The following is a 15,107-nucleotide window of genomic DNA, read 5'->3' as shown; positions in this document are numbered from 1 at the left end:
AGCGCGTTCAGCTGTTAATCGAAAGGTTGAAGGTTCGAGCCCACCCGGGAGAGGTGTTGTGGGGTCTCAGATGTAGCGTAAAAAGTCAAAACTTTTCCACAATACGTGACAACCATTTAATTTCTGAGCTTCTGTGGCTCAATGGTTAGCGCGTTCGGCTGTTAACCAATAGGTTGGTGGTTCGAGCCCATCCGGGAGCGGTGTTGTGAGGTCTCAGATGTGACGTAAAAAGTCAAGGTTTTTACACAATACCTAACGAGCATTTAACTTTTGGGCTTCCGTGGCACAATGGTTAGCGCGTTCAGCTGTTAATCGAAAGGTTGGTGGTTCGAGCCCACCCGGGAGAGGTGTTGTGGGGTCTCAAATGTAACGTTGAAAGCCAAAGTTTTTCCACAATACGTGACAACCATTTAATTTCTGAGCTTCCGTGGCTCAATGGTTAGCGCGTTCGGCTGTTAACCAATAGGTTGGTGGTTCGAGCCCATCCGGGAGCGGTGTTGTGAGGTCTCAGATGTGACGTAAAAAGTCAAGGTTTTTACACAATACCTGACGAGCATTTAAGTTTGGGCTTCCGTGGCTCAATCGTTAGCGCGTTCGGCTCTTAACCAATAGGTTGGTGGTTCGAGCCCATCCGGGAGCGGTGTTGTGAGGTCTCAGATGTAACGTAAAATGTCAGAGTTTTTCCACAATACCTGACGAACATTTAATTTTTGGGTTTCCGTGACGCAATGATTAGCGCGTTCAGCTGTTAATCGAAAGGTTGAAGGTTCGAGCCCACCCGGGAGAGGTGTTGTGGGGTCTCAGATGTAGCGTAAAAAGTCAAAACTTTTCCACAATACGTGACAACCATTTAATTTCTGAACTTCCGTGGCTCAATGGTTAGCGCGTTCGGCTGTTAACCAATAGGTTGGTGGTTCGAGCCCATCCGGGAGCGGTATTGTGACGTCTCAGATGTGACGTTAAAATCAAGGTTTTTCCAAAATACCTGACGACCATTTAATTTTTGGGCTTCCGTGGCGCAATGGTTAGCGCGTTCAGCTGCTATTCAAAAGACTGGTGGTTTGAGCCCTCCCGGGAGCGGTGTTGTGACGTCTCAAATGTAACATAAAATGTCAGAGTTTTTCCACAATACGTGACAACCATTTAATTTCTGAGCTTCCATGGCTCAATTGTTAGCGCGTTCGGCTGTTAACCAATAGGTTAGTGGTTCGAGCCCATCCGGGAACGGTGTTGTGAGGTCTCAGATGTGACGTAAAAAGTCAAGGTTTTTACACAATACCTGACGAGCATTTAATTTTTGGGCTTCCGTGGCGCAATGGTTAGCGCGTTCGGCTGTTAACCAATAGGTTGGTGGTTCGGCCCCTGTTTGTCGTAGAGCCGAGATATTAAGCAAAATGTTCGTCAACTTTGGTATCGTCTCACTTATTTTTATTATGTTACTTATGATTTTTGCACTAAACTTTGGAGGCTCATAACTCTTGTTCTACAAGAGATACTGGGATCTCCTTTGGATATGTTATAGTACTCTTTGCTCCCCATACAAGGATACTTTAAACTTGAGGCTACCTCAATATCGTCGTCAACTTACTTTTTGTCTCACTTATTGTTAGAAGGTTACTTTTGATTTTTGAAAATATACTTTGCAGGCTCGTAACTCTGTTTCTACTGGAGATACGGGGATGTCCTTTGAGTATGTTATAGACCAATTTGTCCCCCATCTAGCCATACTAAGAATTAGGGCTACGACAAACAGTAGTCGAGTAATTAAGCTAATCGTATACAAACAAACCCCTCCATAGGAAATACATTAGACTAAATTCTGGAGGCTCGTAACTCTGGTTCTACCAGAGATACGGGGATGTAAATAATGTGACCTTGACACAAATGTTCGGATAATTATAAAGGTCTTTGCATGTTCCAAACAAAAAAAAAAACTTCGTGGTTTCGAACCTGTGGCCTTCCGAGAGTGAGGCGGATGCGATAACTGCTACACTAAAGATATGTTATCATTTATAATCGAAAGAACAGGGTCAAGTAATTAGGCAATACGTGAACAAACAAACCCCTCCATAGAAAATGCATTAGACTATACTTTGCAGGCTCGTAACTCTGTTTCTACTGGAGATACGGGGATGTCCTTTGAGTATGTTATAGTCCAATTTGTCCCCCATCTAACCATACTAAACACATTGAGCTACGACAAACAGTAGTCGAGTAATTAAGCTAATCGTAAACAAACAAACCCCTCCATAGGAAATGCATTAGACTATATTTTGCAGGCCCATAACTCTGTGTCTACTAGAGATACGGGGATGTCCTTAGGATATGTTATAGTCCAAATTGTCCCCCATCTAACCATACTAAAAACTTTGGGCTACGACAAACAGGGGCCGAGTACTTAAGCAAAACGTAACGAAACAAACCCCCTCCATAGAAAATGCATTAGACTATAGTTTGCAGGCTCGTAACTCTGTTTCTATTGGAGATACGGGGATGTCCTTTGAGTATGTTATAGTCCAATTTGTCCCCCATCTAACCATACTAAAAACATTGAGCTACGACAAACAGGGGCCGAGTAATTAAGCTAAACATAAACAAACAACCCGTCCATAGCAAATGCATTAGACTATACTTTGCAGGCCCATAACTCTGTGTCTACTAGAGATACGGGGATGTCCTTAGGATATGTTATAGTCCAAATTGTCCCCCATCTAACCATACTAAAAACATTGAGCTACGACAAACAGGGGCCGAGATATTAAGCAAAATGTTCGTCAACTTTGGTATCGTCTCACTTATTTTTATTATGTTACTTATGATTTTTGCACTAAACTTTGGAGGCTCATAACTCTTGTTCTACAAGAGATACTGGGATCTCCTTTGGATATGTTATAGTACTCTTTGCTCCCCATACAAGGATACTTTAAACTTGAGGCTACCTCAATATCGTCGTCAACTTATTTTTTGTCTCACTTATTGTAAGAAGGTTACTTTTGATTTTTGAAAATAAACTTTGCAGGCTCGTAACTCTGGTTCTACCAGAGATACGGGGATGTAAATAATGTGACCTTGACACAAATGTTCGGATAATTATAAAGGTCTTTGCATGTTCCAAGCAAAAAAAACTTCGCGGTTTCGAACCTGTGGCCTTCCGGGAGTGAGGCGGATGCGATAACCGCTACACTAAAGATATGTTATTATTTTTAATCGACAGAACAGGGTCAAGTAATTATGCAATACGTGAATAAACAAACCCCTCCATAGAAAATGCATTAGACTATACATTGCAAGGCCCATAACTCTGTGTCTACTAGAGATACCGGGATGTCCTTAGGATATGTTATGGTCCAATTTGTCCTTCATCTAACCATACTAAAAACTTTGGGCTACGACAAACAGGGGCCGAGTACTTAAGCAAAACGTAACGAAACAAACCCCCTCCATAGAAAATGCATTAGACTATAGTTTGCAGGCTCGTAACTCTGTTTCTATTGGAGATACGGGGATGTCCTTTGAGTATGTTATAGTCCAATTTGTCCCCCATCTAACCATACTAAAAACATTGAGCTACGACAAACAGGGGCCGAGTAATTAAGCTAAACATAAACAAACAACCCGTCCATAGCAAATGCATTAGACTATACTTTGCAGGCCCATAACTCTGTGTCTACTAGAGATACGGGGATGTCCTTAGGATATGTTATAGTCCAAATTGTCCCCCATCTAACCATACTAAAAACATTGAGCTAGGACAAACAGGGTCCGAGATATTAAGCAAAATGTTCGTCAACTTTGGTATCGTCTCACTTATTTTTATTATGTTACTTATGATTTTTGCACTAAACTTTGGAGGCTCATAACTCTTGTTCTACAAGAGATACTGGGATCTCCTTTGGATATGTTATAGTACTCTTTGCTCCCCATACAAGGATACTTTAAACTTGAGGCTACCTCAATATCGTCGTCAACTTACTTTTTGTCTCACTTATTGTTAGAAGGTTACTTTTGATTTTTGAAAATATACTTTGCAGGCTCGTAACTCTGTTTCTACTGGAGATACGGGGATGTCCTTTGAGTATGTTATAGACCAATTTGTCCCCCATCTAGCCATACTAAGAATTAGGGCTACGACAAACAGTAGTCGAGTAATTAAGCTAATCGTATACAAACAAACCCCTCCATAGGAAATACATTAGACTAAATTCTGGAGGCTCGTAACTCTGGTTCTACCAGAGATACGGGGATGTAAATAATGTGACCTTGACACAAATGTTCGGATAATTATAAAGGTCTTTGCATGTTCCAAACAAAAAAAAAACTTCGTGGTTTCGAACCTGTGGCCTTCCGAGAGTGAGGCGGATGCGATAACTGCTACACTAAAGATATGTTATCATTTATAATCGAAAGAACAGGGTCAAGTAATTAGGCAATACGTGAACAAACAAACCCCTCCATAGAAAATGCATTAGACTATACTTTGCAGGCTCGTAACTCTGTTTCTACTGGAGATACGGGGATGTCCTTTGAGTATGTTATAGTCCAATTTGTCCCCCATCTAACCATACTAAACACATTGAGCTACGACAAACAGTAGTCGAGTAATTAAGCTAATCGTAAACAAACAAACCCCTCCATAGGAAATGCATTAGACTATATTTTGCAGGCCCATAACTCTGTGTCTACTAGAGATACGGGGATGTCCTTAAGATATGTTATAGTCCAAATTGTACCTCATCTAACCATACTAAAAACTTTGGGCTACGACAAACAGGGGCCGAGTACTTAAGCAAAACGTAACGAAACAAACAACCCCTCCATAGGAAATGCATTAGACTATACTTTGCAGGCTCGTAACTCTGTTTCTACTGGAGATACGGGGATGTCCTTTGAATATGTTTTAGTCCAATTTGTCCCCCATCTAACCATACTAAAAACATTGAGCTACGACAAGAGTTATGAGCCGCCAAAGTTTAGTGCAAAAATCATAAGTAACATAATAAAAATAAGTGAGACGATACCAAAGTTGACGAACAATTGGCTTAATATCTCGGCCCCTGTTTGTCGTAACTCAATGTTTTTGTATGGTTAGATGGGGGACAAATTGCACTAAAACATACTCAAAGGACATACCCGTATCTCCAGTAGAAACAGAGTTACGAGCCTGCAAAGTATAGTCTAATGCATTTCCTATGGAGGGGTTGTTTGTTTACTTTTAGCTTAATTACTCGGCCCCTGTTTGTCGTAGCCCAAAGTTTTTAGTATGGTTAGATGGGGGACAATTTGGACTATATCATATCCTAAGGACATCCCCGTATCTCTAGTAGACACAGAGTTATGGGCCTGCAAAGTATAGTCTAATGCATTTCCTATGGACGGGTTGTTTGTTTACGTTTAGCTTAATTACTCGGCCCCTGTTTGTCGTAGCTCAACGTTTTTAGTATGGTTAGATGGGGGCCAAATTGGACTGTAACATACTCAAAGGACATCCCCGTATCTACAGTAGAAACAGAGTTACGAGCCTGCAAAGTTAAGTCTAATGCATTCTCTATGGAGGGGTTTGTTTGTTCACGTATTGCTTAATTACTTGACCCTGTTCTTTCGATTAAAAATAATAACATATCTTTAGTGTAGCGGTTATCGCATCCGCCTCACTCCCAGAAGGCCACAGGTTCGAAACCGCGAAGTTTTCTTTTTGCTTGGAACATGCAAAGACCTTTATAATTATCCGAACATTTGTGTCAAGGTCACATTATTTACATCCCCGTATCTCTGGTAGAACCAGAGTTACGAGCCTGCAAAGTTTATTTTCAAAAATCAAAAGTAACCTTCTAACAATAAGTGAGACAAAAAATAAGTTGACGACGATATTGAGGTAACCTCAAGTTTAAAGTATCCTTGTATGGGGAGCAAAGAGTACTATAACATATCCAAAGGAGATCCCAGTATCTCTTGTACAACAAGAGTTATGAGCCTCCAAAGTTTAGAGCAAAAATCATAAGTAACATAATAAAAATAAGTGAGACGATACCAAAGTTGACGAACATTTTGCTTAATATCTCGGCCCTTGTTTGTCGTAGCTCAATGTTTTTAGTATGGTTAGATGGGGGACAAATTGGACTATAACATACTCAAAGGACATCCCCGTATCTCCAGTAGAAACAGAGTTACGAGCCTGCAAAGTATAGTCTAATGCATTTTCTATGGAGGGGTTTGTTTGTTCACGTATTGCTTAATTACTTGACCCTGTTCTTTCGATTAAAAATGATAACATATCTTTAGTGTAGCGGTTATCGCATCCGCCTCACTCCCGGAAGGCCACAGGTTCGAAACCGCGAAGTTTTTTTTATAATTATCCGAACATTTGTGTCAAGGTCACATTATTTACATTCCCGTATCTCTGGTAGAACCAGAGTTACCAGCCTCCAGAATTTAGTCTAATGTATTTCCTATGGAGGGGTTTGTTTGTTTACGATTAGCTTAATTACTCGACTACTGTTTGTCGAAGCCCTAATTCTTAGTATGGCTAGATGGGGGACAAATTGGTCTATAACATACTCAAAGGACATCCCCGTATCTCCAGTAGAAACAGAGTTACGAGTCTGCAAAGTTTATTTTCAAAAATCAAAAGTAACCTTCTAACAATAAGTGAGACAAAAAATAAGTTGACGACGATATTGAGGTAGCCTCAAGTTTAAAGTATCCTTGTATGGGGAGCAAATAGTACTATAACATATCCAAAGGAGATCCCAGTATCTCTTGTAGAACAAGAGTTATGAGCCTCCAAAGTTTAGTGCAAAAATCATAAGTAACATAATAAAAATAAGTGAGACGATACCAAAAATGACGAACATTTTGCTTAATATCTCGGCCCTTGTTTGTCGTAGCTCAATGTTTTTAGTATGGTTAGATGGGGGACAATTTGGACTATAACATATCCTAAGTACATCCCCGTATCTCTAGTAGACACAGAGTTATGGGCCTTGCAATGTATAGTCTAATGCATTTTCTATGGAGGGGTTTGTTTATTCACGTATTGCATAATTACTTGACCCTGTTCTTTCGATTAAAAATAATAACATATCTTTAGTGTAGCGGTTATCGCATCCGCCTCACTCCCGGAAGGCCACAGGTTCGAAACCGCGAAGTTTTTTTTTTTGCTTGGAACATGCAAAGACCTTTATAATTATCCGAACATTTGTGTCAAGGTCACATTATTTACATCCCCGTATCTCTGGTAGAACCAGAGTTACGAGCCTGCAAAGTTTATTTTCAAAAATCAAAAGTAACCTTCTAACAATAAGTGAGACAAAAAATAAGTTGACGACGATATTGAGGTAGCCTCAAGTTTAAAGTATCCTTGTATGGGGAGCAAAGAGTACTATAACATATCCAAAGGAGATCCCAGTATCTCTTGTAGAACAAGAGTTATGAGCCTCCAAAGTTTAGTGCAAAAATCATAAGTAACATAATAAAAATAAGTGAGACGATACCAAAGTTGACGAACATTTTGCTTAATATCTCGGCCCCTGTTTGTCGTAGCGCAATGTTTTTAGTATGGTTAGATGGGGGACAATTTGGACTATAACATATCCTAAGGACATCCCCGTATCTCTAGTAGACACAGAGTTATGGGCCTGCAAAATATAGTCTAATGCATTTCCTATGGACGGGTTGTTTGTTTACGTTTAGCTTAATTACTCGGCCTTTGTTTGTCGTAGCTCATTATTTGTAGTATGGTTAGATGGGGAACAAATTGGACTATAACATACTCAAAGGACATCCCCGTATCTCCAGTAGAAACAGATTTACGAGCCTGCAAATTATAGTCTAATGCATTTCCTATGGAGGGGGTTTGTTTCGTTACGTTTTGCTTAAGTACTCGGCCCCTGTTTGTCGTAGCCCAAAGTTTTTAGTATGGTTAGATGGGGGACAATTTGGACTATAACATATCCTAAGGACATCCCCGTATCTCTAGTAGACACAGAGTTATGGGCCTGCAAAGTATAGTCTAATGCATTTCCTATGGAGGGGTTTGTTTGTTTACGATTAGCTTAATTACTCGACTGCTTTTTGTCGTAGCTCAATGTTTTTATTATGGTTAGATGGGGGACAAATTGGACTATAACGTACTCAAAGGACATCCCCGTATCTCCAGTAGAAACAGAGTTACGAGCCTGCAAAGTATAGTCTAATGCATTTTCTATGGAGGGGTTTGTTTGTTCACGTATTGCTTAATTACTTGACCCTGTTCTTTCGATTAAAAATAATAACATATCTTTAGTGTAGCGGTTATCGCATCCGCCTCACTCCCGGAAGGCCACAGGTTCGAAACCGCGAAGTTTTTTTTTTGCTTGGAACATGCAAAGACCTTTATAATTATCCGAACATTTGTGTCAAGGTCACATTATTTACATCCCCGTATCTCTGGTAGAACCAGAGTTACGAGCCTGCAAAGTTTATTTTCAAAAATCAAAAGTAACCTTCTAACAATAAGTGAGACAAAAAATAAGTTGACGACGATATTGAGGTAGCCTCAAGTTTAAAGTATCCTTGTATGGGGAGCAAAGAGTACTATAACATATCCAAAGGAGATACCAGTATCTCTTGTAGAACAAGAGTTATGAGCCTCCAAAGTTTAGTGCAAAAATCATAAGTAACATAATAAAAATAAGTGAGACGATACCAAAGTTGACGAACATTTTGCTTAATATCTCGGCCAATGTTTGTCGTAGCTCAATGCTTTTAGTATGGTTAGATGGGGGACAAATTGGACTATAACAAACTCAAAGGACATCCCCGTATCTCCAGTAGAAACAGAGTTAGGAGCCTGCAAAGTATAGTCTAATGCATTTTCTATGGAGGGGTTTGTTTTTTTCACGTATTGCTTAATTACTTGACCCTGTTCTTTCGATTAAAAATAATAACATATCTTTAGTGTAGCGGTTATCGCATCCGCCTCACTCCCGGAAGGCCACAGGTTCGAAACCGCGAAGTTTTTTTTTTGCTTGGAACATGCAAAGACCTTTATAATTATCCGAACATTTGTGTCAAGGTCACATTATTTACATCCCCGTATCTCTGGTAGAACCAGAGTTACGAGCCTGCAAAGTTTATTTTCAAAAATCAAAAGTAACCTTCTAACAATAAGTGAGACAAAAAATAAGTTGACGACGATATTGAGGTAGCCTCAAGTTTAAAGTATCCTTGTATGGGGAGCAAAGAGTACTATAACATATCCAAAGGAGATACCAGTATCTCTTGTAGAACAAGAGTTATGAGCCTCCAAAGTTTAGTGCAAAAATCATAAGTAACATAATAAAAATAAGTGAGACGATACCAAAAATGACGAACATTTTGCTTAATATCTCGGCCCTTGTTTGTCGTAGTTCAATGTTTTTAGTATGGTTAGATGGGGGACAATTTGGAATATAACATATCCTAAGTACATCCCCGTATCTCTAGTAGACACAGAGTTATGGGCCTGCAAAGTATAGTCTAATGCATTTCCTAAGGACGGGTTGTTTGTTTACGTTTGGCTTAATTACTCGGCCCCTGTTTGTCGTAGCTCAATGTTTTTAGTATGGTTAGATGGGGGACAAATTGGACTATAACATACTCAAAGGACATCCCCGTATCTCCAGTGGAAACAGAGTTACGAGCCTGCAAAGTATAGTCTAACTCATTTCCTATGGAGGGGGTTTGTTTCTTTACGTTTTGCTTAAGTACTCGGCCCCTGTTTGTCGTAGCCCAAAGTTTTTAGTATGGTTAGATGAAGGACAAATTGGACCATAACATATCCTAAGGACATCCCGGTATCTCTAGTAGACACAGAGTTATGGGCCTGCAAAATATAGTCTAATGCATTTCCTATGGACGGGTTGTTTGTTTACGTTTAGCTTAATTACTCGGCCTTTGTTTGTCGTAGCTCATTATTTGTAGTATGGTTAGATGGGGAACAAATTGGACTATAACATACTCAAAGGACATCCCCGTATCTCCAGTAGAAACAGATTTACGAGCCTGCAAAGTATAGTCTAATGCATTTCCTATGGAGGGGGTTTGTTTCGTTACGTTTTGCTTAAGTACTCGGCCCCTGTTTGTCGTAGCCCAAAGTTTTTAGTATGGTTAGATGGGGGACAATTTGGACTATAATATCCTAAGGACATCCCCGTATCTCTAGTAGACACAGAGTTATGGGCCTGCAAAGTATAGTCTAATGCATTTCCTATGGAGGGGTTTGTTTGTTTACGATTAGCTTAATTACTCGACTGCTTTTTGTCGTAGCTCAATGTTTTTATTATGGTTAGATGGGGGACAAATTGGACTATAACGTACTCAAAGGACATCCCCGTATCTCCAGTAGAAACAGAGTTACGAGCCTGCAAAGTATAGTCTAATGCATTTTCTATGGAGGGGTTTGTTTGTTCACGTATTGCTTAATTACTTGACCCTGTTCTTTCGATTAAAAATAATAACATATCTTTAGTGTAGCGGTTATCGCATCCGCCTCACTCCCGGAAGGCCACAGGTTCGAAACCGCGAAGTTTTTTTTTTGCTTGGAACATGCAAAGACCTTTATAATTATCCGAACATTTGTGTCAAGGTCACATTATTTACATCCCCGTATCTCTGGTAGAACCAGAGTTACGAGCCTGCAAAGTTTATTTTCAAAAATCAAAAGTAGCCTTCTAACAATAAGTGAGACAAAAAATAAGTTGACGACGATATTGAGGTAGCCTCAAGTTTAAAGTATCCTTGTATGGGGAGCAAAGAGTACTATAACATATCCAAAGGAGATACCAGTATCTCTTGTAGAACAAGAGTTATGAGCCTCCAAAGTTTAGTGCAAAAATCATAAGTAACATAATAAAAATAAGTGAGACGATACCAAAGTTGACGAACATTTTGCTTAATATCTCGGCCAATGTTTGTCGTAGCTCAATGCTTTTAGTATGGTTAGATGGGGGACAAATTGGACTATAACAAACTCAAAGGACATCCCCGTATCTCCAGTAGAAACAGAGTTAGGAGCCTGCAAAGTATAGTCTAATGCATTTTCTATGGAGGGGTTTGTTTTTTTCACGTATTGCTTAATTACTTGACCCTGTTCTTTCGATTAAAAATAATAACATATCTTTAGTGTAGCGGTTATCGCATCCGCCTCACTCCCGGAAGGCCACAGGTTCGAAACCGCGAAGTTTTTTTTTTGCTTGGAACATGCAAAGACCTTTATAATTATCCGAACATTTGTGTCAAGGTCACATTATTTACATCCCCGTATCTCTGGTAGAACCAGAGTTACGAGCCTGCAAAGTTTATTTTCAAAAATCAAAAGTAACCTTCTAACAATAAGTGAGACAAAAAATAAGTTGACGACGATATTGAGGTAGCCTCAAGTTTAAAGTATCCTTGTATGGGGAGCAAAGAGTACTATAACATATCCAAAGGAGATACCAGTATCTCTTGTAGAACAAGAGTTATGAGCCTCCAAAGTTTAGTGCAAAAATCATAAGTAACATAATAAAAATAAGTGAGACGATACCAAAAATGACGAACATTTTGCTTAATATCTCGGCCCTTGTTTGTCGTAGCTCAATGTTTTTAGTATGGTTAGATGGGGGACAATTTGGAATATAACATATCCTAAGTACCACCCCGTATCTCTAGTAGACACAGAGTTATGGGCCTGCAAAGTATAGTCTAATGCATTTCCTAAGGACGGGTTGTTTGTTTACGTTTGGCTTAATTACTCGGCCCCTGTTTGTCGTAGCTCAATGTTTTTAGTATGGTTAGATGGGGGACAAATTGGACTATAACATACTCAAAGGACATCCCCGTATCTCCAGTGGAAACAGAGTTACGAGCCTGCAAAGTATAGTCTAACTCATTTCCTATGGAGGGGGTTTGTTTCTTTACGTTTTGCTTAAGTACTCGGCCCCTGTTTGTCGTAGCCCAAAGTTTTTAGTATGGTTAGATGTAGGACAAATTGGACCATAACATATCCTAAGGACATCCCGGTATCTCTAGTAGACACAGAGTTATGGGCCTTGCAATGTATAGTCTAATGCATTTTCTATGGAGGGGTTTGTTTATTCACGTATTGCATAATTACTTGACCCTGTTCTTTCGATTAAAAATAATAACATATCTTTAGTGTAGCGGTTATCGCATCCGCCTCACTCCCGGAAGGCCACAGGTTCGAAACCGCGAAGTTTTTTTTTTTGCTTGGAACATGCAAAGACCTTTATAATTATCCGAACATTTGTGTCAAGGTCACATTATTTACATCCCCGTATCTCTGGTAGAACCAGAGTTACGAGCCTGCAAAGTTTATTTTCAAAAATCAAAAGTAACCTTCTAACAATAAGTGAGACAAAAAATAAGTTGACGACGATATTGAGGTAGCCTCAAGTTTAAAGTATCCTTGTATGGGGAGCAAAGAGTACTATAACATATCCAAAGGAGATCCCAGTATCTCTTGTAGAACAAGAGTTATGAGCCTCCAAAGTTTAGTGCAAAAATCATAAGTAACATAATAAAAATAAGTGAGACGATACCAAAGTTGACGAACATTTTGCTTAATATCTCGGCCCCTGTTTGTCGTAGCGCAATGTTTTTAGTATGGTTAGATGGGGGACAATTTGGACTATAACATATCCTAAGGACATCCCCGTATCTCTAGTAGACACAGAGTTATGGGCCTGCAAAATATAGTCTAATGCATTTCCTATGGACGGGTAGTTTGTTTACGTTTAGCTTAATTACTCGGCCTTTGTTTGTCGTAGCTCATTATTTGTAGTATGGTTAGATGGGGAACAAATTGGACTATAACATACTCAAAGGACATCCCCGTATCTCCAGTAGAAACAGATTTACGAGCCTGCAAAGTATAGTCTAATGCATTTCCTATGGAGGGGGTTTGTTTCGTTACGTTTTGCTTAAGTACTCGGCCCCTGTTTGTCGTAGCCCGAAGTTTTTAGTATGGTTAGATGGGGGACAATTTGGACTATAACATATCCTAAGGACATCCCCGTATCTCTAGTAGACACAGAGTTATGGGCCTGCAAAGTATAGTCTAATGCATTTCCTATGGAGGGGTTTGTTTGTTTACGATTAGCTTAATTACTCGACTGCTTTTTGTCGTAGCTCAATGTTTTTATTATGGTTAGATGGGGGACAAATTGGACTATAACGTACTCAAAGGACATCCCCGTATCTCCAGTAGAAACAGAGTTACGAGCCTGCAAAGTATAGTCTAATGCATTTTCTATGGAGGGGTTTGTTTGTTCACGTATTGCTTAATTACTTGACCCTGTTCTTTCGATTAAAAATAATAACATATCTTTAGTGTAGCGGTTATCGCATCCGCCTCACTCCCGGAAGGCCACAGGTTCGAAACCGCGAAGTTTTTTTTTGCTTGGAACATGCAAAGACCTTTATAATTATCCGAACATTTGTGTCAAGGTCACATTATTTACATCCCCGTATCTCTGGTAGAACCAGAGTTACGAGCCTGCAAAGTTTATTTTCAAAAATCAAAAGTAACCTTCTAACAATAAGTGAGACAAAAAATAAGTTGACGACGATATTGAGGTAGCCTCAAGTTTAAAGTATCCTTGTATGGGGAGCAAAGAGTACTATAACATATCCAAAGGAGATACCAGTATCTCTTGTAGAACAAGAGTTATGAGCCTCCAAAATTTAGTGCAAAAATCATAAGTAACATAATAAAAATAAGTGAGACGATACCAAAGTTGACGAACATTTTGCTTAATATCTCGGCCAATGTTTGTCGTAGCTCAATGCTTTTAGTATGGTTAGATGGGGGACAAATTGGACTATAACAAACTCAAAGGACATCCCCGTATCTCCAGTAGAAACAGAGTTAGGAGCCTGCAAAGTATAGTCTAATGCATTTTCTATGGAGGGGTTTGTTTTTTTCACGTATTGCTTAATTACTTGACCCTGTTCTTTCGATTAAAAATAATAACATATCTTTAGTGTAGCGGTTATCGCATCCGCCTCACTCCCGGAAGGCCACAGGTTCGAAACCGCGAAGTTTTTTTTTTGCTTGGAACATGCAAAGACCTTTATAATTATCCGAACATTTGTGTCAAGGTCACATTATTTACATCCCCGTATCTCTGGTAGAACCAGAGTTACGAGCCTGCAAAGTTTATTTTCAAAAATCAAAAGTAACCTTCTAACAATAAGTGAGACAAAAAATAAGTTGACGACGATATTGAGGTAGCCTCAAGTTTAAAGTATCCTTGTATGGGGAGCAAAGAGTACTATAACATATCCAAAGGAGATACCAGTATCTCTTGTAGAACAAGAGTTATGAGCCTCCAAAATTTAGTGCAAAAATCATAAGTAACATAATAAAAATAAGTGAGACGATACCAAAGTTGACGAACATTTTGCTTAATATCTCGGCCAATGTTTGTCGTAGCTCAATGCTTTTAGTATGGTTAGATGGGGGACAAATTGGACTATAACAAACTCAAAGGACATCCCCGTATCTCCAGTAGAAACAGAGTTAGGAGCCTGCAAAGTATAGTCTAATGCATTTTCTATGGAGGGGTTTTTTTTTTTCACGTATTGCTTAATTACTTGACCCTGTTCTTTCGATTAAAAATAATAACATATCTTTAGTGTAGCGGTTATCGCATCCGCCTCACTCCCGGAAGGCCACAGGTTCGAAACCGCGAAGTTTTTTTTTTGCTTGGAACATGCAAAGACCTTTATAATTATCCGAACATTTGTGTCAAGGTCACATTATTTACATCCCCGTATCTCTGGTAGAACCAGAGTTACGAGCCTGCAAAGTTTATTTTCAAAAATCAAAAGTAACCTTCTAACAATAAGTGAGACAAAAAATAAGTTGACGACGATATTGAGGTAGCCTCAAGTTTAAAGTATCCTTGTATGGGGAGCAAAGAGTACTATAACATATCCAAAGGAGATACCAGTATCTCTTGTAGAACAAGAGTTATGAGCCTCCAAAGTTTAGTGCAAAAATCATAAGTAACATAATAAAAATAAGTGAGACGATACCAAAGTTGACGAACATTTTGCTTAATATCTCGGCCAATGTTTGTCGTAGC

The sequence above is a fragment of the Phalangium opilio genome, unplaced genomic scaffold (genome assembly GCF_054372755.1).
Source record: "Phalangium opilio isolate 3A_F unplaced genomic scaffold, DU_Popi_V2 ptg000003l_1, whole genome shotgun sequence".
Classification (NCBI taxonomy): domain Eukaryota; kingdom Metazoa; phylum Arthropoda; class Arachnida; order Opiliones; family Phalangiidae; genus Phalangium; species Phalangium opilio.
This window is presented reverse-complemented; position numbering follows the sequence as displayed.